The following is a 22,203-nucleotide window of genomic DNA, read 5'->3' as shown; positions in this document are numbered from 1 at the left end:
TCGCTCTCACCATAGTAGCATACAAAAATTACTCCGATTTGCGTGTTAACACACACACGCTGCCTCTAAGGCTACCTTCTTCCAACAACCAGTAGCAAAAAAACCTTTTTTCACACTGCACGTCACACAACAATGATCGAAAACTCATTAGCTGGATTCAGAATGAGGAACCCATCCTTCCACCTCTTCATCACAGCAGCGATTCCTTACAGTCTCTTCCTCAGCCATCTCGGCCTCCTGAGGCCTCCTCCAAGACTATCAATTCCACGAGCTCCTAAAGAAGCAAATAAAATATTGAGGCTTCCTCTCTCTTCACGCAGTCAGTGCAATTCAAGAACGGTCCACTCGCGATGTTCTTGAGAACAAAAAATGTGTAAGGCCAGAACTGAATCGACATGTCTATCACCCTTAAAAATGTGTTGATCACCCTCCAACTATGCCCGTTAGATTTCTGCCTCCAGTGAGGGTTATGGGCCGTCCTCAGCGTGAAGCTCTAATACCATGTCAATAAATACATGAATCAAATTTCTTAAGAAACATGAGCACCTCACACATGTGGAACACCACCTATAAGGCTGCCTATGAGAACACACTTAGTTTTACAATTCATTACATGAAAAATATATACATGAAACACACATTTACCGAAGCTAAAACAACACCCTAGAAAACAAGAACAAACTCCTAATCTAAGTTTCAGTTTTAACGGTCACCCCATTAAGACATTTATTCATTAATCTCAACAATGTTATCATACTAAAGATTGTTAATTCATATCATTACCCAAATAATTATAAAAGAAATGCAATCAAAATACATAACAAGAAAACAACCAACTAATGTGATTTAAATTAAATGTTAAAATTTGACCCTACATAGTTGGGCTCTCGACCAAATTCAAATTGTGTTACTATGGGTGCTCCTATAAATCTCTTCTCTCCAAACTACAACAATCCTCCTGTAATGACCCTCCCAATGAAATCCCACCCTCTCAATGAAATCCCACCACCTCAGCTCCTAAATCATTGTATCAAGCCTCTCCACAATGAGCTCCACCAACAATTCTACACAGGCCAAACCAAAGAAATATGTCTTGCTGAGAAGGGCACTCTCAACTCTAGTAATTTCTCTTCTTTCACTTGCAATTTGGACAAGGAATTGCTCAGTAATGGTATAGCCTCTAATTTCAGTACCCCACATCACCCAAGAACTACGTAGTACCACTTGATACTGGTCCCATAAGTCTCAAGAAGGTGGTGACAATACCTCCCTAGGGTGGCACTAGTGTTCCGACGAAAAAGAGGGTGAGATTTACCCTTGGAAACCTCTTATGCTAAATAACACTTGTGACTCAACTCAAGAGCTAGAGCAATAGCGTGTGAATGTCAAACTATCAAAAGGTTCCCAATGCTCCCTTCAACCCTCTATTTATAATTATTTCCTAACCTTTCCTTATGTGTCTCTCATCCAAATATTTCAACCCCCTCTCCACAAAATTGATTTTTCCTCCAAGGGGTGAGTATTCGAGTAGGGGTGGCCCCCATATTCCACTAAAATTGAATTTTTCGATTTCTCCTAGATCCCATGTAGCAAAAATGTCTCCAATGCTCAAATTACAAGATTGTGCTATGCTTAGCAATTCCTGAATAAACTTAGTTAATATTGTCCAATAAAAAAATTCAACACTGGGGATATCACAGTCCTCCCTACCAAAAATTTCTTGTCCTCAAGAAATGCGTGAACAAACATTCTCTCTTGTTCCCCACAGTCACTGCAAAATATTCTAGGGTCCAAGATATGCCACTGAATTATCCCAGACCTATGCACTGTATTGTGATGAAGGAATCCCTCAATACCACTATCGCAAGCCAGCATGTCCAACATGAAGCTCTCATTGCTCCATTTACTACTCTGCGAGGTATAAGTACCAAAATCTCTCTCCATACCATCAATCAGTAGGGAATCATGATAACATGGCACCATTTCCAACCCCTCACAAAGCCACCCTACCAAGTATTCCATCTCATACACTACAAGAGTAAAATCTTGAAGATACCACCCAATCCCTCTGGAGGTGAAGTCTCGCTCACATGATCTTCTCGATATATCATCATTGTGACCAACCTTCCATGCTAATGGAGTTACCCAATCCATCAATGGCACATTAAAGCCTAATGGGAGATATGAATGATCTCCCTGTGTAGTAGCCACCACATCCCTAAAGGTTGTTAAGTTGTCAAGTACTTTGATGCTCGGGTGCCCTACTAGTTTGAGAAGTGTTCCATGTAACTCTCACTTTGAAATACTCCCCATCATGACTAGATTGTACCCTCCTCTCCTCGGACCTCATGGTGAAAAATATGTGAAGGCTAAGATCATTCTACTAAGGCATCTCCATGATGCCAATTTCTACCCATCCACTGCGAGTCTCGGTCCTAATTAAAAACAAGATGAATCAACCTTGCCATATAGTGGAGGTCTCAGTAATCCCCCAAGTGTCAAATCCAAGGTGAACTAGATCACCTTATGGCATGTCTTTGATCATCAAAAAGTGGAGTGACCTATCACCTCACTGAATCCCGAGATCCCATAACAATATTAGAAGTGACATAGTCGTGATGACTATTGGAGCCCTCGTGCTCCATACCTTTTATCCTTATATGTAAACAATGTTTAAACTATCCACGTCATGAATCAACAAGGTGAAATCCAAATTTCCGTGCACCATCCATACCACATCATGAAATCTATGATCTTGCCTTGAGAAAGCACACCCCCATACTGCCTGGAGTCCAAATATCTACATGTAGACGTGGTCTCCCATCCATTGCACCTCATGCTCATATAATGCCTGAGATTGTCTCTCTAAAAGTGCATCATGATGCTCCCTCACAATCACCCCTCCAAGTGTGAGCCCACGGGTGGAACATATGCTACCTTAGTAGTAAACCACACCATCCCTAAGCCTGTATCTATCGGTCCGTGCACCCATAAAATGTCTCAACTCGAGAGTCTCCCTCCTGCACATGACACATTGTGTCTCATCCATCTTCCTAGGGTGAGCCTCCCATGTCATGCTACTTGTACTGGGAGCATCAAAAGGAAATAACCAAATTCCCTGTGACCATAAGCAATACTGGAGTGTGATAGTTGGGTATGTCCCCATGGGTATGACCAAGAGTCTGTGGGGATACTGAAGAGTAATCCAATGGACGTCCCTCTCCTCCACTCAGATCTATTGATAACCCAATCGATGACCTGTCTCCACTGAACATGTTGTCTATAGATGCTAAAAATAGTCCCCATCATTCCATGGTGTGCTTCTCCTGATGGTAAATATAACTTCCATGCCCATAAGTCTTCTTGGAGACAACACTCCAAGAGCCCATCGCACCATATGTCACTGCATACCACCAAGTATCTATTTAATCAATGTGCTGTGATATGCTATCATACTCCACAACACAATCCAAAACACTACAACACACCATGATGCACCTCCATGTCCACGTGGCAACCACTGCTCAATGTTGGATCCTCCTACGCATCCATAGTCACATCACGAGGTCCTCCAATGAATGGATCTCCATAAGCTCAGATAAGTGGATCTCCCATCCTCATCCTCCCTAAGAGATATAACATGCGAATATTCCTATTTACCTATGGGGTTGTCCCTAAGGTGTTGCTCCTCGGTGACCATTGTGCCCCATATATACATGGGAAATCCTCCTCTCCATACAAGGAAATATCCGGCGGCTTGTCAATGCCAACACCTCTTACAACCTGCTACCAAGGTAAACTAATCATCTTATGCCTCCACACATGGCCAACATGCCAAGACAACTCATGGAATCTTCCTACCCCTCTTTGAGCTTGACTTGTCATGGGTGTTGCCCAAAACCCTCGTGGGAATATGAAAATTGGTGTGATTCCAATTATTGAATCTCCCATCATGCTACTATCCTGAGTAACCCAATCCATGTAGTGGTGGGGAGTCCAACCTCAGTCCCAATGATGATCCAACTCTCGAGCCCCTCTCAAAAACCATGACCCCTCCTCAACTATGCTCTTGACCATGGATGTATCCAAAAACCTGGTCAGCCCTATCAGGTATCAACTAAGTAACTCGTGTTACCAAACCCCATGAGAGGGATCAAATGCAAGGGTCCCCAAATATGTAGCAATTCCATCATGCAAGTGTTGCCCCCTGTGCAACTCATTTCACCTCGTGTGAGTGGCCCGATCAACTTATGCAAGCAATCTATGTAACTTAGGCACTTTGCCTCCAACGTGGAGAGGTAACCTAACAGTACTGCATACCCCATGTATGTGAGTGTGGAGGGAGCTACTGAGTGGAACTACTACAAAAACCCACAAAGAAATTGGCCAAATGTTGACCTTAGATATCTCAACCCAAATTTCCCCTAGATCCTCTTGCTTCTTGATAAGTTGGTACCCATGTTTAACCCTCTCAAATCTGCCTAGAAAATTCTACAATTTTAGATATGAAATATTTGTCAAAAACCTAGCAAAAAACCTTAAAGGATTTCCTTCAAAATTTGACCCTTCCTAGGTTCGCCCTCCACCAAATTTGAATTATGGTGCTCCTGTCAATCTTTGCTCTCCCAAATACAACAATCCTCCTCTTGTCACCCTCGAAATGATATCCGAGCATGTTAGCTCCTAAATCATTCTCTCATTGCTTCAAGTGCATAGTTATGGGATGACTCTACCCCAGCCCAACCAAAGAAATTTGTCTCGCTCAAAAGAGCACTCTCAACTCCCGTAAATGCCCTTCCTTCACCTACAATTTGGACAGGGAATTACCGAGTAATGTTATAGCCTCTAATTTGAGGACTGCACTTCACCCAAGGACTGTGTGGTTCTTCTTCTAGGACGAAGCTAAGGAAATTGGTACCACCTTAGACTCATCCCCCAAGTCTCCAGAAATTCGTGAAAATACCTCTTTACTGTGGCACTCTTGGTCCACCGAAGAAGAGTGTAAGATTTCCCCTTGGAAACCTCTAGTGCTAAACATCTCGTTAGAAACCTATGGTGCTAAACATCAATTGTAAGTGAGCTCAACAACTGGAGCAACAATGTGTAAATATAAATTATCAAAACGTGCACAATCCTCCCTTCAATCCTTTCTTTATAATTGTTGATTCACCTTTCCTTGTGGGTACTTCAACCCTCTATATATAATTGTTGCCTCACCTTTCCGTGTGGGTCCTCATCCAAATATTTCGCCCTCCTCCTCCTAAAATAAATTTTTCCTCAAAGGGGTGCGTATTCCATGAGGGGTGGCCCCCATATCAACTAATATTGAAATTTTAGGTTTCTCATAATTCCCGTGAAGCAAAAATGTCTCCTATGCTCACATTACAAAATTGTGCTATGCTTAGCACTTCACCAATAAACTTATGTAATTTTGTTAAATTAAAAAAACTAAAATTGGGGATATCACACTATCCTAGACTTGGGAAGATGTAGTAAAATCTAATGTTTGGATTTAATGCACAATCTCATCCTCAACCTACTCTAAATTCTACACTTTGTCTCTAAACTCCCAAGAAAAAATTATGTGGAACTCTCTAAAAAAAATTCAATGGTTTGGTTCACCCCGCATTAGGCTAGCTAATATAGTTGCAAACTTTAATCTCTTTTCCAATTTTGACAACCCTATGATTCCATCCTTTTTCCCAATCATCCAAAAATTTTATAGATTAACTTGATCTGGAATTTTGTCATCAAAACCATACCCCCCTTGGGTGTGTAGGTGGTTTCCAAGTCCATCCAAAGTAACTAAAATCAAACACATTAAAACTTTTCCATATCATCGAATGATATCACATTCCTCTCCAATCCACCTTATTCTTCAAAAATCCACATGTCTACAACTAGAAAGCACAACGAGGCAATAGCTTCTCACAAGGTGGGGGTACTTTCAATGATTTTGGAAACACATTCAAGGAGAGCATAGAGAACTATTACGTTGTTGTGCTTGAGCTGTTTGATCTGGTGCAAGAGACCATGATCATGAAAATTTGTATGTCATAGTTTAAGTTTTCTAAATATTTTCTTCATTTTATTAGACAAGATGGTATTGAGGTCCTTTTTTCCTAATTATAAAGTTATTGTTTTGTTTTCCTATTGACTTGTTTGAGTCCATCAAGTTTTGGGGAATGTGGAGAAACTAGAGGAATCCATTGACTATGAAGGGGAGTGTAGAGGAGCTTGAATTCAATGGTGTTGGTGCTCATTAATGAGATGATTCTTGTAACAAGTTATTTGGTAGAAATAATTTTACCACAACTACCTAGAAATAGAATGCATTGAAAATAATCTTTTTTTCTTTATTTATTAACTAACTTTTTATTTAAATGTTTATGCTATGGAATTCCACATCCTAATTTGAAGTTGTAATGATATTCCCTTCCACTCAGAGATTTTCATTATATTCCTTTCAATCTTACAATACATATATATACATGCAGAAGAAACCATAAACCCAATCCATTAACCATGGATTAGAACATAACCGTAGTTCCCTTGACTCGATCTACAAAATATGATGTAAAAATGACAATCATGCCCAAAAACCATGTGTGAAATGCATGCAAAAACCCATAGGTAGGTCCCCCCAGCTAATAAAGGGTCCAAACAATTTTCCCTGGGCATTTCTCGAGACCCCGTGCAAGGGGGCTACTGTCCCTGTGCATACACCCCGACACGGGGGCGGTCGCACCCCTATGACCTCGTGACAACACCTAACACAACGTCCAGGGGGGGATGGTGACCCTGTGTGACCCTGTGCTCATGGGGTAGTCGTGGAAAGAATATAACAGAACCCAACAATGTTAATATCAATTATTATTACTAATAAAGTCTATAACAATATATAGTTATCAATGCACTTTTAAATTATTTCATGTTTGGTCTTTCGTATACTAGAGTTTTTCTCTTTCTTTTTAAAGATTATATAGCTATTTTCATTTATATGATGAGGTTATTTAAAACATTATATGTGTGTGCGTGTGTATGATTTTATTATATCATATATATATATATATATTATTTGGTGGAATTGGTATGTAATGCCCTTGTACACCCATGACATAGGGTTGACCTTGTTTATTATAACCTCTATTGGTTCTCATACTATCCCATACTTGGAATATAGGGTTAATTGATGTTTTTAACAATGATATTATAAGGAGTGCCTTAAGGATGCACTCCCTCACACACGTATCTATATCCTAGGGAATTTTAATAAAAGAAAGATGGGGTGAGCTTAATCCACTTATGTATACATAGGTCACAAATCCATTAATATAATACCTTTGGGAGCAATGTGAGGGTTCAACCATTACTTCAAGGTATTTCCATAATTTTAAAAATTAGTGACACAATTAATGTGCTTATATGTGTTTGGGTTAGAAGACCATTATTATAATGTCTAAGAATGCAACCATGAAGTTTAACCGTTACCTAAAGGTAATCCCACAACTTCTAAGATAAGTAGCCCTCACTAGAATTATGCTTCTACCAAAAAAAGTCTTGGTTCGCAAAATTACCTCCAATTTGTTAGGTCCCTCTAAAACTAGTGATTCGCCCATTACTATTGTAGTTGTATCCATTATTAATATTGTTGTGCCCCTATTGTCCCCATATTGTTATTACTGTGCCCAATAGAATCCCTCTATTGTTATTTTTGTGCCTTTATATTATTATTGTTAGCTCGGCTTGGTTATATTGTGAACCCTTAGACTCCTATATATAGAAAGGAGGTTTTGTCGTTTGAATCATTTAAGAATTGTTCATTTGTATAATGTAAAGGAGGTTGCCTCCTCAAAGAGGCTTATTTCTAAGGCGTTTATCTATCTTTTCTATCTTTTTGTGAGCTGGTTTCCTACCATTTCGTATGAGAGCTTTGGATTCTAGGGTTTCGCTGATCCAAATAGGACATCGTGGTACTTTCACTATACCTTTTTTTCTTCAATGTTTTAGAAGAAAAAAAAAATCCATTTGATACAAAATCATGCTGAGCCTGAGGTCTGAATTTTTGAGCTTGTCTCACTATATTCTCATAGATATGATGTGAGGAAGTTAGGGTTTTTGCACACCCGCGAATTACATTTCAAACAAGTCACCTTGGGAAAATCGTCATAACTTTCACTTTGAATATCAGATTGAATTTTTGTAAGAAGTTATAGAACGAGGATAGACTGTAGTTTCTGTGAGTATCATTTTTATAAACTAAGGTTGAAACAGTGAGAGGCGACACGTCGTACAAGTTTTCTCTACTGAACTAGTCTATAATGAGGTCACCGTGGGAGATTTGGCATAACTCTTCCTTGGAGAATCCAATCTTGGTCAAACATGTGGGGTTAGAAATAGGACTCCAAGTGCTACAAGAGGAAAAGATTTCTGATATTCAAGATCCACAGCTACAGAGATACAACAGATTCAATATCATGCCCTTACAAAGTGAAAAAAAAGTGTGTAATTTTTTTTATTTTTCATAAGATTGGTTCAAAAAATTAGTTTGAAGGAATGGAAAGGGAATAGTGAAAAATTATTAGAATTAATTAATGCCCCGAAGAAATAAAATGGAAACACCTAGTAAGCAACCTAAAATCTCTAGCATGACTCGTGAAGAATAGCTAGAAATGCAACATGATATATCAAAATTACAAGACCAAGTACAACAAATTTCACTCTCACTAAAGGTAAATGAAGGAAATATGAATGGCATGGAAGCTAATATGAAGGGCATGCAAGTTAGGATGAATGGCATTGAAGCTAAGATGAATGGAAAGGATTCTAATATGGAACCTAAGATGAATGGCATGGACAATAAGATGGAAGAATTGAAGATAAATTTGAATAAGTTGCTACAAGAAATGGTCACTAATGGTGAAAGGGTAGTAAAGGAAACTCATGATGAGAACAAAAGAAATGTTAATCATGATTTCATAGACTCTAATGCTGGATTGAAGACCCACCATATTCCAAAAATCGATATGAGGAAGTTTGATGGCAAGGATCCCGCAACATGGATACTATAGATGGAGCAATTTTTCGATATCGATAATGTGAAAAATAAACAAAAGGTACGTATTGCAACTTTATATTTGGAAGCAAATCAGTTTGTATGGCATTGATGACTTTTCTCTCGTAAACAAATTGTCACTTAGGCAATTTTTACGGAAGAAATGACAGCACATTATGAGGATACAAAAAGCAACACCTTTTTTAGCGAATTGATAAGTCTCAAACAAAAAGGTTCAATGATGGAGCACATTGAGGACTTCAAAAATTGAACATAAGGGTAAAAGATATTTGAGAGGAGCATAGTATTGATGTGTTCATAGGGAATTTAAGGGATAATATCTAGCATGAGGTTCACCTTTGGGAACCTGATTCATTAGGGAAGGCATCCATGTTAGCAAGAAAAATGGAAGCAAAATTATGGCAACCAAGAAGGCTACCACTCACAACTATAAAGATGGTAGTGCTGCTACCCCTAGCCTTCCACAACCTATAAGTTTGACACCACAACAATTGGAAGAAAAAAAAGTAAAAGGGCTTTGTTACAGTTGTGATAGCAAACACACTAAAGGTCATAAGTGTGCTGAGAAGAAATTATTCTACATAGATTGTGAAAAGGAGGACGAAAAGGAAAAAGAAGTGTCAAAAGAAGAAGATATACTCCAGGAACAAACCCTAGATAAAGAAGAAATGAATCTCACCATATCTTGTAATGCATTATCTATAATTACCAGCCCTCAAACTATCAAGATAGAAGGACATATCAAGAAGGAAAAGATAATAGTGATTGATTCAGGAAGTACCCATAATTTTATTCATTGTAAGATAGGAAAAGAATTGAATTGCTTCCTATATGCAACACCAGAGTGTCAAGTGATTGTTGCAAGTGGAGGAACCATAAATTTCTCTGGAAAGTGCCATAATATCGAGCTATCCATGGGAGAATATGTATTGAATAACCCAATGCTTTCCATTCCAATGGGTGGTGCTGATGTTGTACTAGGAGTCCAATGGGTACAATCCTTGGGTACAATAGCTTTTAATTTTCAAGAACTTTTCATGAAAATTTCTGAAGAAGGAGAGGAAGTTGAATTAAGGGGTATTGCAGGGAAACTCAGAAAGATAATCAGCTGTAAGGGTATGAAAAAGCTTCTAAAAGAGGAACAACGAAGTGTAATTGCACAATTATGTTTGTTATGTGTTTCCACATTGAAATCATCTATTTCTCCAGGTCTCCAAAAAGTCTTGGACAATCATTCCAAGGTATTTGAGACTCCCAAAGGTCTCCTACCTATTCGTGATCAGGATCATGCCATTCATTTGATTCCAGGAAGTATTCCTCCAAACATCAAGCCGTACAGATATCCCTATGCCCCAAAGAGTGAAATTGAATGTATGATTGTAGAAATGCTAGAGGCTGGTTAATTCAACCTAGTCAAAGTTCTTTCTCTGCTCCAGTAGTATTGGTGCACAAGAAGGATGGATCATGGTGCATGTGTCCGGATTATAGGGAGCTCAACAAGTTCACTATTAAAGATAAATTTCCCATTCCTGTCATTGATGAGTTATTGGATGAATTACATGGATCAATTTACTTCATCAAGTTGCATCTTCGTTCAGGATATCATCAAAATCAGAATAACACACTAAGGGTCATTATGAATTTTTGGTCATGCCTTTTGGCCATACCAATGCACTTTCTACATTTCAAGGTTTGATGAATTCCATTTTCAAACCCTCTCTTAGAAAATTTGTGTTAGTATTTTTGATGATATACTAATCTACAACAAGTCTTGGAAGGATCATGTTGAACATGTTGACAGGGTCTTACAACTATTGGTGGAGAAACAATTATATGCAAAAAGCTCCAAATCTTTCTTTGGAGTACAAGAGGTGGAATATCTGGGTCATATTGTATCTCATGAAGGTGTTAACGTAGACCATAGCAAAATTAAAGCCATTAAGGAATGGAAAATCCCCACATCCATAAAGCAAATGTGAGGATTTCTCAGGTTGACAAGGTATTATTGCAAGTTTGTTAACAATTATGGGAGAATAACAGCACCACTATCAACATTATTTAAGAAAGATGCATTTTCATAGACTCTAGAAGCAACAAAGGCCTTCGAACATCTTAAAGAGGAAATGTGCCAAGCACCGGTCTTAGCTACACCAGACTTCACAAAAACCTTTATTGTGGAATGTGATGCTTTAGGAAATGGAATTGGTGCTGTTTTAATGCAAGATGAAAGACCCATTTCCTTCAAAAGTCATCCAATCAAGGGAAATTATTTACACAAAGCTATTTGTGATAAGGAAATGTTGGCAATACCACATGCACTTAAGAAAGAACGACCCTACCTAATGGGAAGACACTTCAATGTAAAAGCGGATCATGATAGCCTTAAATACTTTTTGGAACAAAGATTATCCTCTGAAGAGTAACAAAAATGGGTCACAAATATGTTGGGTTATGACTTCGAAATCATCTACAAAAAAGGGAAGCAAAATGTTATGGCAGATGCACTCTTAAGAAAGGATGAGAATGTGGAAGCATTGTTGTGCACCATTTCTATTATCCAACCAGATTGGATAAAACAAGCAAGGGAGGAATAGAAGAATGACGAAGAAGTGTGGGCACGTATTCAAAAGTTACAACAAGATTCTAGTACATCCGATACATTTAGCTGGAAAAATGATTCGTTATGGTACAAAGATCACTTATACCTCTGTAAAAATTCCCAACTCAAACAAAAGATTCTTATTGTTAGAAAATTATATATTATGGAGCAATGTAACACGTAGAATATAGTAGAAATATAAACACAGAAAAAGCATAAAACCAGAGAGACACAGATATACATGGTTCACCCAGTTTGGGCTACGTCCACCCCGAACAGCCAGTCCTTCCTTTCTATTATCTAGCAAAATGAAGAGACACAACCTACAACAGATCCACTGTAATATCCTCTATTTTCTCTCATAGTCTCACCTCTCTATTTCTCGCTCGGAGAATACACATCTATTACACAGCCTCAATACAATGCCCTCATACAAAGAGAGGGGTTTCCTTCTAGGGAAAAAAACCCTAAACTAAACATAAGTTCTACCGTCAGATCATCTGCCTAATGAATGGCCTAGATTGACTAGAAATTACTATACTTTTACAAGGCAATTTTACATCTGTTTTTAGCTTCGGGGGTGTTGCCCCCGAAACCCCTGTCGGGGGACTGTTGGCCCCCGGACCCCCCAGTCGGGGGGGATTGGCCCCCCCGAATCCTCGCGGGGATGATAAGTCCGCCCCGCACCCCCCCACGTGGAGGGGTGTACAAACTCCCTAGGGTATAAATCCAGCTGAAAAAAAGACCTCTAAATAATCATGCTCCATACCCAACAATCTCCCACTTGGAGAATGATTGTAGCAACTCCACCACTACTTCATTTGCTGGACAATGACTCCTCTTTGGACCTGGCTATTTCTTATATTCATCATCATCCTTGAAGACCAATTGAAACTGAGCATATTCTCAGTTCCTCCGTGGTTACAACTTTTGTTAGCATATCTGCACGATTCACCCATAAACCTTTGTAACCAAATAATTTCTTTACTAGCCTCTATAGCAGCAACATACTCTGCTTCTGTTATTGAAAGTGCAACAACACTTTGGATTTTTGAAACCCAACTGACAGATGTTCCACCTATAGTAAATACATATCCTGTAGTGATCCTCCTGTTATCTCTGTCACTTGCCATATCTACATCAACATATCCCTGTAGAGAAATGTTTGAAATGCCAAAGCATAATGCTTAATTTGTGGTACCTTTCAAATATCTAAGAATCCATTTCACTGCCATCCAATGTTCTTTTCCTGGATTGTTCATGTACCTACTTACAACTCCCACTGCATGTGCAATATCAGGCCTTGTGCAAACCATTGCATACATTAAGCTTTCAACTGATGATGCATATGGAACTTTAGACATATAATCCATGTCTTCTTGGGTCTTTGGGCACATTTCCTTACTAAGTTTGAAATGGCTAACAAAAGGTGTACTAATTGGTTTTGCATTGTGCATATTAAATCTTTTCAACACCTTTTATATGCACTCATTCTGAGATAATGTTAATTTGCGATTTTTCTTTTCTCTAGTTATTCTCATACCATGGATTTGTTTTGTAGCTCCCAAATCCTTCATTGCAAATGAATTTGCCAATTTTCTTTTGAGCACATTTATTTCTTGCATGTTAGACCCTGCAACAAGCATGTCATCTACATACAATAATAATATAACATAGTTGCCATCATTTTTCTTTTTCAGATAAACACAATGATTAGAGTGACATCTAGTAAAATCTTGTTCAGACATAAACTTGTCAAATTTTAGATACCACTACCTTGGAGCCTATTTTAAGCCATAAAAGCTATTCTTCAACCTGCACACTAGTTCCTCCTTCCCTTTCACCTCATATCCTTTTGGCTGCTACATATATATCTCTTCCTCCAAATCCCCATGGAGAAAGGCTATATATACATCTAACTGCTCAAGATGCAAATCTTCAACTGCTACTAGACTTAAAATAGTTCTGATTGAAGTCATTTTAACAATAGGAGAAAATACTTCATCAAAATCAATACCTTTGTTCTGTGCAAACCCCTTCACCACAAGTCTAGCTTTCTACCTCTGTTTTCCTCCATCTTCCTCCTTCAGCCTATAAACCCATTTATTCTTCAGTGTAGTTTTACCTGCAGGTAACCTAACTAAGTCCCAAGTCTGGTTATGCATTAAGGAGTCCATCTCTTCTTCCGTGGCGACCTCCCACTTCCCTACTTTCAACCTGCATTGCTTCTTCATAACATTCAGGTTCACCAAAATCAGTCAACAATAAATAATATAATGAAGGAGAGTATCGTTGAGGGGGTATACTTATCCTGTTAGATCTTCTAACACCACTTTCAAGTGTTTGGGGCGCCTTTTGCTGTTGTGGTGGTTGTTGTTGTTGTGGTTGTTGATTATTATTATTTTCAAGCACCTTTACTTTTTCAATGATCTCGTCAAGAACTGTGTATTCCTTGGTTTCTTTTTCTTGTTTCTTTTCCTACAATTTATTTTTATACAAGACCTTTTCATTGAATATTACATCTCTGCTCCTAATGATTTTGTGATTTTCATAATCATATAAGCGATAACCAAAATCATTAACACGATATCCAATAAAGGTACATTTCTTTGATTTTGCCTCAAGCTTTGTTCTATATTCTTTATTAATATGGACAAAGGCCTCACAACCAAAATGCTTTAAAAAAGAGAAGTTTACCTTTTTACCTATCCATGCTTCCTCTAGAACACCACCATCCAAGGAACTTGAAGGCCCTCTATTTATTAGATAAACAACGGTATCTATAGTATCTGCTCAAAATTGTAAAGGTAGTCCTGCATGCAATCTCATGCACCTTGCATGCTACATGATTGCTCTATTCATCCTTTCTGACACACCATTTTCTTTTCATGTTCTTGGATCTATCTTCTCTCTGCGAATTCCATGCTCTGAACAATACGTATCAAACTCTTTGCTGCAATATTCACATCCATTGTTTGATCTGAGACACTTCAATTTCTTTCCTGTCTCAATCTCAACCAAAGCTTTCCATTTCTTGAAAGTATCAAATACATCAGATTTATTCTTAATACAATAAATCCAAGTTTTTCTGGTTGCATCATCAATAAAAGTAGCATAATAACGAAAGCCACCGAGAGATGATACCTGAGCAGGTACCCATACATCTATATGCACAAGCTCTAATTTTTCGCTCTTCTTTTCTTTTCCAACTCTAAGAAATCTGACTCTCTTCTGTTTTCCATAAATGCAATTCTCACAGAAGCCCAAATAAACATTCTTCAAACCCAGTAACATATTCCTTGAGTGAAGAATCTTCATCCCTTCTCACTCATGTGTCCGAGACTATGATGCCATAATGTTGCATCTGCTCCTTTAGAAGTTAAAGCATTAACAAAGTTAGAAATACCATTGCATAAATACAATGTACCAACATTTTCACCTTTGTCTATTACCAAGGCTCCTTTGATGACCTTCCAAGCTTTATCTGTGAAAGTTGTCACACAACCTTCACCGCCTAACTGCCCTATTGAAATCAGATTTCTCTTCAAATTTGGAACATGCCTTACGTCCTTTAGTAGCCATTGGTTTCCATTCTGTTGTTTTACAAGAACCTTACCCATTCCAACAATTTTACAGGGTTTATCATCAACCAAATGGACTTGTCCAAAATCTCCTTGAACATATTCATGAAAATATTTCTTATCAGGTGTGGCATGGAATGAGGCCCCTCAATCTACCACCTAGGATTCAGTAATATTTTCGAAAGAAAGAATCAAAGCATCTTGTAACACCTCACTTGTCACATTTGCTTCATAATTGCTTTCTTGTTGTGCATCTCCTTCTTTTCCCTTCTGAGATCTATATTCTTTCTTTAGGTGTCTTTTCATTCTGCATTTCTAGCACACTATCCGCAATCTAGACTTGGATCTGCCTTTCCTTGATTTACAATGATATCCTGAGCTCTTTCCTCTTTCCATTTTTCTTCCCTTAGACTCTGCACTTAAAGCATTACTCGATGTCTCACTCAAGCTTTTCCATCACATTTCCTCTCTAAGGATAACACCGACAACCTCATCAAACTTTAAAGTACTAGATCCAGAAATAGAGTTACTAATGGCGATTACTAAACCATTCCAACTTTCTTGGAATGAGCAAAAAAATAACAAAGCTCTAACTTCATCATCAAAGTTTACCCCTACAGAACTTAACTGACTTTTAATAGTATTAAAATCATTTAAATGGTCTATAACAGATCCACCTTCTGACATCTTCATTTTAAATAACCGTTTCATAAGAAATACCTTGTTTGAGGCTAAGGGATTTTCATATAGTTTCGCCAACGCCTTAATAAAACCCTCTGTCATTGTTTCCTTCGAAATTTTGAAGGCGACCGATGCTGCGAGGCACAACCATACTGTTCCGAGTGCCTTTCTATCGAGAAGGATCCATTCTTCATTTGTCATACCCGTTGGAATCTTTGTTTTTCCACCCAATGGTAGGTACAAATCTTTTTGATACAGATAATCTTCCATATGCATCTTCCACAACGAGAAGTTTTAGCTGTTAAATTTCTCTACCCTAAACATACCATCTTCCACCATTTCTCCCACTTGAACGAGGAACCCTTCTTTCCTACGAGTTTATTAGCTAAATATACCTTCGGCTCTAATACCAATTGTTCAAAAATTATATATTATGGAGAAATGGAACACATAGAATATAGCAGAAATATAAACACAGAAAACACATAAAACCACAGAGACACAGATATACGTGGTTCACCAAGTTTGGGCTACATCCACCTAGAATAGCCAGTCCTTCCTTTCTATTATCCAGCAAAATGAAGAGACACAACCTACAACAGATCCACTGTAATATCCTTTGCTTTCTCTCACAGTCTCACCTCTTTGTTTCTCGCTTAGAGAATACACATCTATTACACAGCCTCAACAAAATTCCCTCATACAAAGAGAAGGGTTGCCTTCTAGGGCAAAAAACCCTAAACTAAACATAAGTTTCACCGTCAGATCATCTGCCTAATGAACAGCCCAGATTGAATTGAAATTACTATACTTTGACAAGGCAATTTGACATCTGTTTTTAGCTTCGAGGGCGCTACCCCCGAAACCCCCATTGGGGGACTGTTGGCCCTCGGACCCCCCAGCCGGGGGGGATCGCCCCCCCTGAATCCCCACATGGGGGACAAGTCCCCCCCACACCCCCTCGCGTGGATCGGTGTACTAACTTCCCGGGGTATACATTCGGCTAAAACAAAGACCTCTAAATAATCATGCTCCATACCCAACACTTATGGAATTTCACACTTCTCCCTTAAGAGGCCACTTAGGATTTTTAAAAACTTACCACAGGGTTAAGAAGGAATTTTTTTCGGATGGCCTTAAATCGGATATTCAAAATTTTGTGGCAGAATGTTCGGTTTGCCAACAAAATAAAGTTGAAATAATTAAGGCACCAGGCCTATTACAACATTTATCCATTCCATGCCAACGTTGGGAGGAGGTTTCAATGGATTTTATCACACGATTACCGAAGTCTGAAGGAAAGAGTGTCATCATGGTGGTAGTTGACAAAGTTACCAAGTATGCCGAGTTTTGTGGATTATCACATCCATTTAAAGCCAGTACAATTTCTACTACATTTATGAAAATAACTCAAAAGCTACAGGTAAACCCAAAGATTATTGTAAGTGACAGAGATCCCATTTTCACCGGAAATTTTTGGACATAATTATTTTCTTATCTTGGTACTCAGTTAACTCATAGCTCATCTTACCATCCTCAATCTGATGGGGAAACTAAGATAGTAAACAAATGTTTGGAAGGATATCTTCGTTGCTTTGTATCTGATAAACAGACACAATGGGTCAAATGGTTGCCTCTAGCTGAATGGTTGTATAACACTTCTTTGCATACTGTAACAAAAATTACCCCATTTATGGCACTTTATGGATATCAGCCACCATCCATCACATCTATTTAAGAGAAAATTATAAGGTTCAAGCAATGGAACATCACATCGAGTATCAGCAACAAGTTCTCCAACTCTTAAAAGATAACCTCATGTTGGCACAAAATAGAATGAAACAACACGCATATCAACATTGCAGCGAAAGAAGTTTTGATGTAGGTGATAGGGTATTCCTACAACCAAAACCATATAAACAAATGTCCCTCAAGCAAGCTAAGAAGGATAATAAATTATCACCAAATTATTATGGTCCATACAAGGTGTTGCAAAAGATTGGTACTATGGCATACAAATTGGAGCTTCCTGCAGCTTCTTGAGTGCACCCAGTTTTCCATGTTTCATGTTTAAAGAAGGTTATAGGCGACAAGCTCTCAATTCAAACAATATTGCCAGAACTTCAAAAGGAAGGAAAAATTATATTGGAACTAGAAGCAGTCACAGAAACAAGAACTCGACAGCTATGAAATCGATCAATTCTGAAGTATCTATTGAAGTGGAAGAACTTATCCGCTGAAGATTCCACATGGGAGGATGAGAATTTTATACATAAGCATCCAGAACTACTAAAGTGTTGAGGACAACACTTTTTTGAAGGAGAGGGGCATGTTAGGTCCCTATAACACTAGTGACTCCCCCATTACTATTGTAGTTGTATCCCTTATTAATATTGTTGTGCACCTATTGTCCCCATATTGTTATTACTGTGCCCAATAGAATCCCTCTATTATTATTTTTGTGCCTTTATATTATTCTTGTTAGGTCGGCTTGGTTATATTGTGACCCCTTAGACTCATATATATAGAAAGGATATTTTTTCATTTGAATCATCTAAGAATTGTTCATTTGTGTAATGTAAAGGAGTTTCTCCCTCGAAGAGGCTTATTTCTAAGGCATTGATCTATCTTTTGTATCTTTTTGTGAGCTGGTTTCCTACCACAATTTATTCAAATAATTTTTATTTTGAAATTTCTTTGAGTTCATTTTAAAAATATATATACTAAATGTTAGTCAATTTAAAACACAATTAATAACATAAAAGGGACTTTAATTATTAGGCTACCATATAACATAACAATACCATGAGAAAAACAAAAAACTCCAAAGTTTTATGTTTCTAAATTTATTTATAATTTAATTGTATTTTTTTTAAATGAGTCGAAATTTATAGAATCTGTAATATTTTAGGCATTCACACTCTACTTAGTTAAAAGAAAACAATAAATTTCATTACAAAATTGAGTTGAAAATCAATTTTGGTAGTTTCTTGCAATCCTATTGCTGGACCACAATTCTCATGGTTGTGGCCATGCCCTTCCTTGATGTATAAAGAAAATTTGCAACTATAGTAAAATACTTTCCATCGACTCGTGTAAAAACATCTGGTTGTTCTTTAGGGTCACAATCGTGGACTTATGATGGTCTTGTGGCAATCAGGCATCCCGTCAATGTCAAATTCTTCATTTCCTTTTTGTTAACGGGTTCTTGTTTCTTGTCGGATCAAACAACTTATCCTTGCATTACCCTTATATGTATCTATTCCATCCTCGATAATTTTCATTTCAAGAGAGGCTGCTCCTTTGCACTCTGTAATCTCACCACCCTTCAATCTGGGCTGGATTGCCCTATCCTGCACATGTTCTTAGAGTCTAGGCCATAACGAGTTCAATTCAATGTCGTAGCACTGAGTTTTTCAGGCTCAAACCACATTTGCAATATCATCAACTTTTAGTATTTTTTTTCAAGATTTTGTATTTATTTGGATTTTTAAGTAGCTTATAGGATTTTCTTCAAAATTTTGTATTGATTTGGTTTTTTGCGTAGCTGGTCTGTTTCATGTTTTTGTAATGTAAAGAATATCTTTTAATTTTATCTCTTGAGAGATTGGGGAGGAAAGACTTAGGCAATAGGTCCAAACTTTTGGTCTTCTTTTTTGGGAAGGTCATTAGTGTTTCATGTTTCTGTTAGTATTATTTTCACTGTAACACTTGATCCTTCTATTTCTCCTCAGACGTTTGATAACAACTTGTGTTGTAAGTTATATCTGCTTTTAGTAGTCTACATAACAGATTGACTTCTAAGCCGAGAATATTTTGTGAATTTCAAATTTTCTAGTCAACATGATTATACTATATATTTTGTGAGATTATAAAACTAAAAAATTTGTTTACCTGTAAAGTAATTTATAATAGATGTAATTTTGCATTTTATATTAAATTCAAAGGAGATACTTTGTGTAGGCTAAAATATTGAAATGCTGAATGATGTACATAATTAAATTTCTTATCTGTATTGAACGATTGATTTTTTTTTAATGCTAAATTTTTTTGTTTTGACACCCATTGCAAGCTCATCTATGTAGGAAATCAAATGAATGATGAAAAGCTAGCCAGTGAGTACAACATTGGGGGTAGTTTTGTTCTTCATCTAGTGCTGGCTCTAGGTGCGGGTTGTTAGTGAGATGGATAAGAAATATTTTTTTCCACTCAATATTTAATTCTAAATTAGTTTTAACTAAGTGATGAAGATAATGGATGCATTGAGTTACCTAGAATTGTCCATTTTCCTAAGGTTTGTAATGTCTTATTCTCCTCAAAATTAACCAATTCAAAATTTGTGACCTGTTTTTATTTACATTTTGTGTTTATTTTATTTGTTCTATGTGTCATTCCTAAACACTTTTGAAGATATAGCTAATATTAATTCCTAAACACTTATGAAAATATAGTTGATATTAAGTTATTATTGGTTGGAATTATGATGCTAGGTTGGAATACTTGTGTGGTGAGAGGATTATGTGATATCTCACTTTTTTAATGGATATTATATGCCCAGAAAGTACAAACATACAATGGAATAGATGATATGATATTTGGTATGGAGATTATATGCCCAAAAAGTACAAAAATACAATGGAATATGTGATATGATATTTGGTTTACATTGTTTTTTCGTTTTCTACTTTTGTGGTGAGAGGATTATGTTATATCTCATTTTTTAATGGAGATGAAATGCTGGGAAAATACAAACATAGCATGGAATATGTGATATGCAAGATATGTTGCTTTTGTGGTGAGAGGATTATGTTGTATCTCATTTTTTTAGTGGAGATTAAATGCTGGGAAAATACAAACATATAATGGAATATGTGATATGCAAGATATGTTTCTTTTGTGGTGAGAGGATTATATTATATCTCATTTATTTAATGGAGATTAAATGTTGGGAAAATACAAACATAGAATGGACTATGTGATATGCAAGATATGTTTCTTTTGAGGCTAGTGGATTATGCTATATCTCATTATTTTTAATGGAGATTAAATGCTGGGAACATACAAACATTGAATGGAATATGTGATATGCAAGATATGAGATTAAGAATCTTGTAGTGTGATTTCTTTGGGATATATGAATTGTGGCTGGGTGGAAGCTAGGTGGTTAGAATCATTATTAAAAATTATGCGAAGAATCTTATTTCTTTAGATATAGTGGAATCCTTGACCAAATCGACATACTTATTTAAAACAATGATGCACATTGCAGAATTTTAGCCAACCAACATCTATGGCACCATCACACTTCCTTGTCACTGCCGAAAATGCTGGTGTGATATTTTTGTGGATAAGTAAACTTTCCTCAGATTTCTATAGGATTGAGATCTCTGCCATTACCTTTCCTCAAGTTGCCAACAGGATTGGGATCTCCCCCATATTTTCGTTGTATTCTTGTATTCTACTGTTGAAATATGTTTTTGGTTATTAGATGTACTCATATAGATCTTGTTAGTTTCCAGTTTATTTTTTTTTTGTAGGATTTTCATTCTCATGTATGTTGTTTTAAGGGTGTGCAATTGGCTGGAAAGACCAATTCTTATATTAAAAATTACATGAGTTAACCATCTACAAATGGTGAACATTTTGGTACCCCATTCCTTAGGGATCGGGTTTTTAGTTATCACTTGTACACATGTTTCTATATTGTTTCCATATTTTTTTTTATTATTCTAGTGTTTAAGTATATGTAAGTGGCTAGCGATATTAGCTCATAGATTAAAAATCCATCACAGGATCGAATCATGTTGCTCATTAATTTGTTATATCGAGATGGCCATATGTTGTTGCAAAAAAAACACTGATGGTAGATACATCATAAGAAACCCGACTTTGTTGTACAATATCTGCAATCCATCACACATCATCACAACCACTCTAAACCACTCTAACTTGTTGTACAGTAGTAACATTCAAGAATACTTCATCATATTCAAAGGAAATTCACCATGACATTTGTACATGGTCACTACATATTGACAAACACTCTGGAATTTCATCAAGGTAATGTGTTGAATTTGTCGTGTAGATCTTTCCATTATTTCACATCTCTTCAAATAAAAAGTGGAAATTGATCTTATTCTTACAGTGCATTTTACCATAACTAAATTTTCTGGAGGTCCAATCTTTTATAATGTAATTAATAGAAAACTGGTATAGGGAACCAGTTTGTAAATCAAAATGAAATTATCAATTGTGAAAAATGAACC

The sequence above is a fragment of the Pinus tabuliformis genome, chromosome 3_2 (genome assembly GCF_031772625.1).
Source record: "Pinus tabuliformis cultivar Carrire ecotype Pingquan chromosome 3_2, CPIR1, whole genome shotgun sequence".
Classification (NCBI taxonomy): Eukaryota; Viridiplantae; Streptophyta; class Pinopsida; order Pinales; family Pinaceae; genus Pinus; species Pinus tabuliformis.
This window is presented reverse-complemented; position numbering follows the sequence as displayed.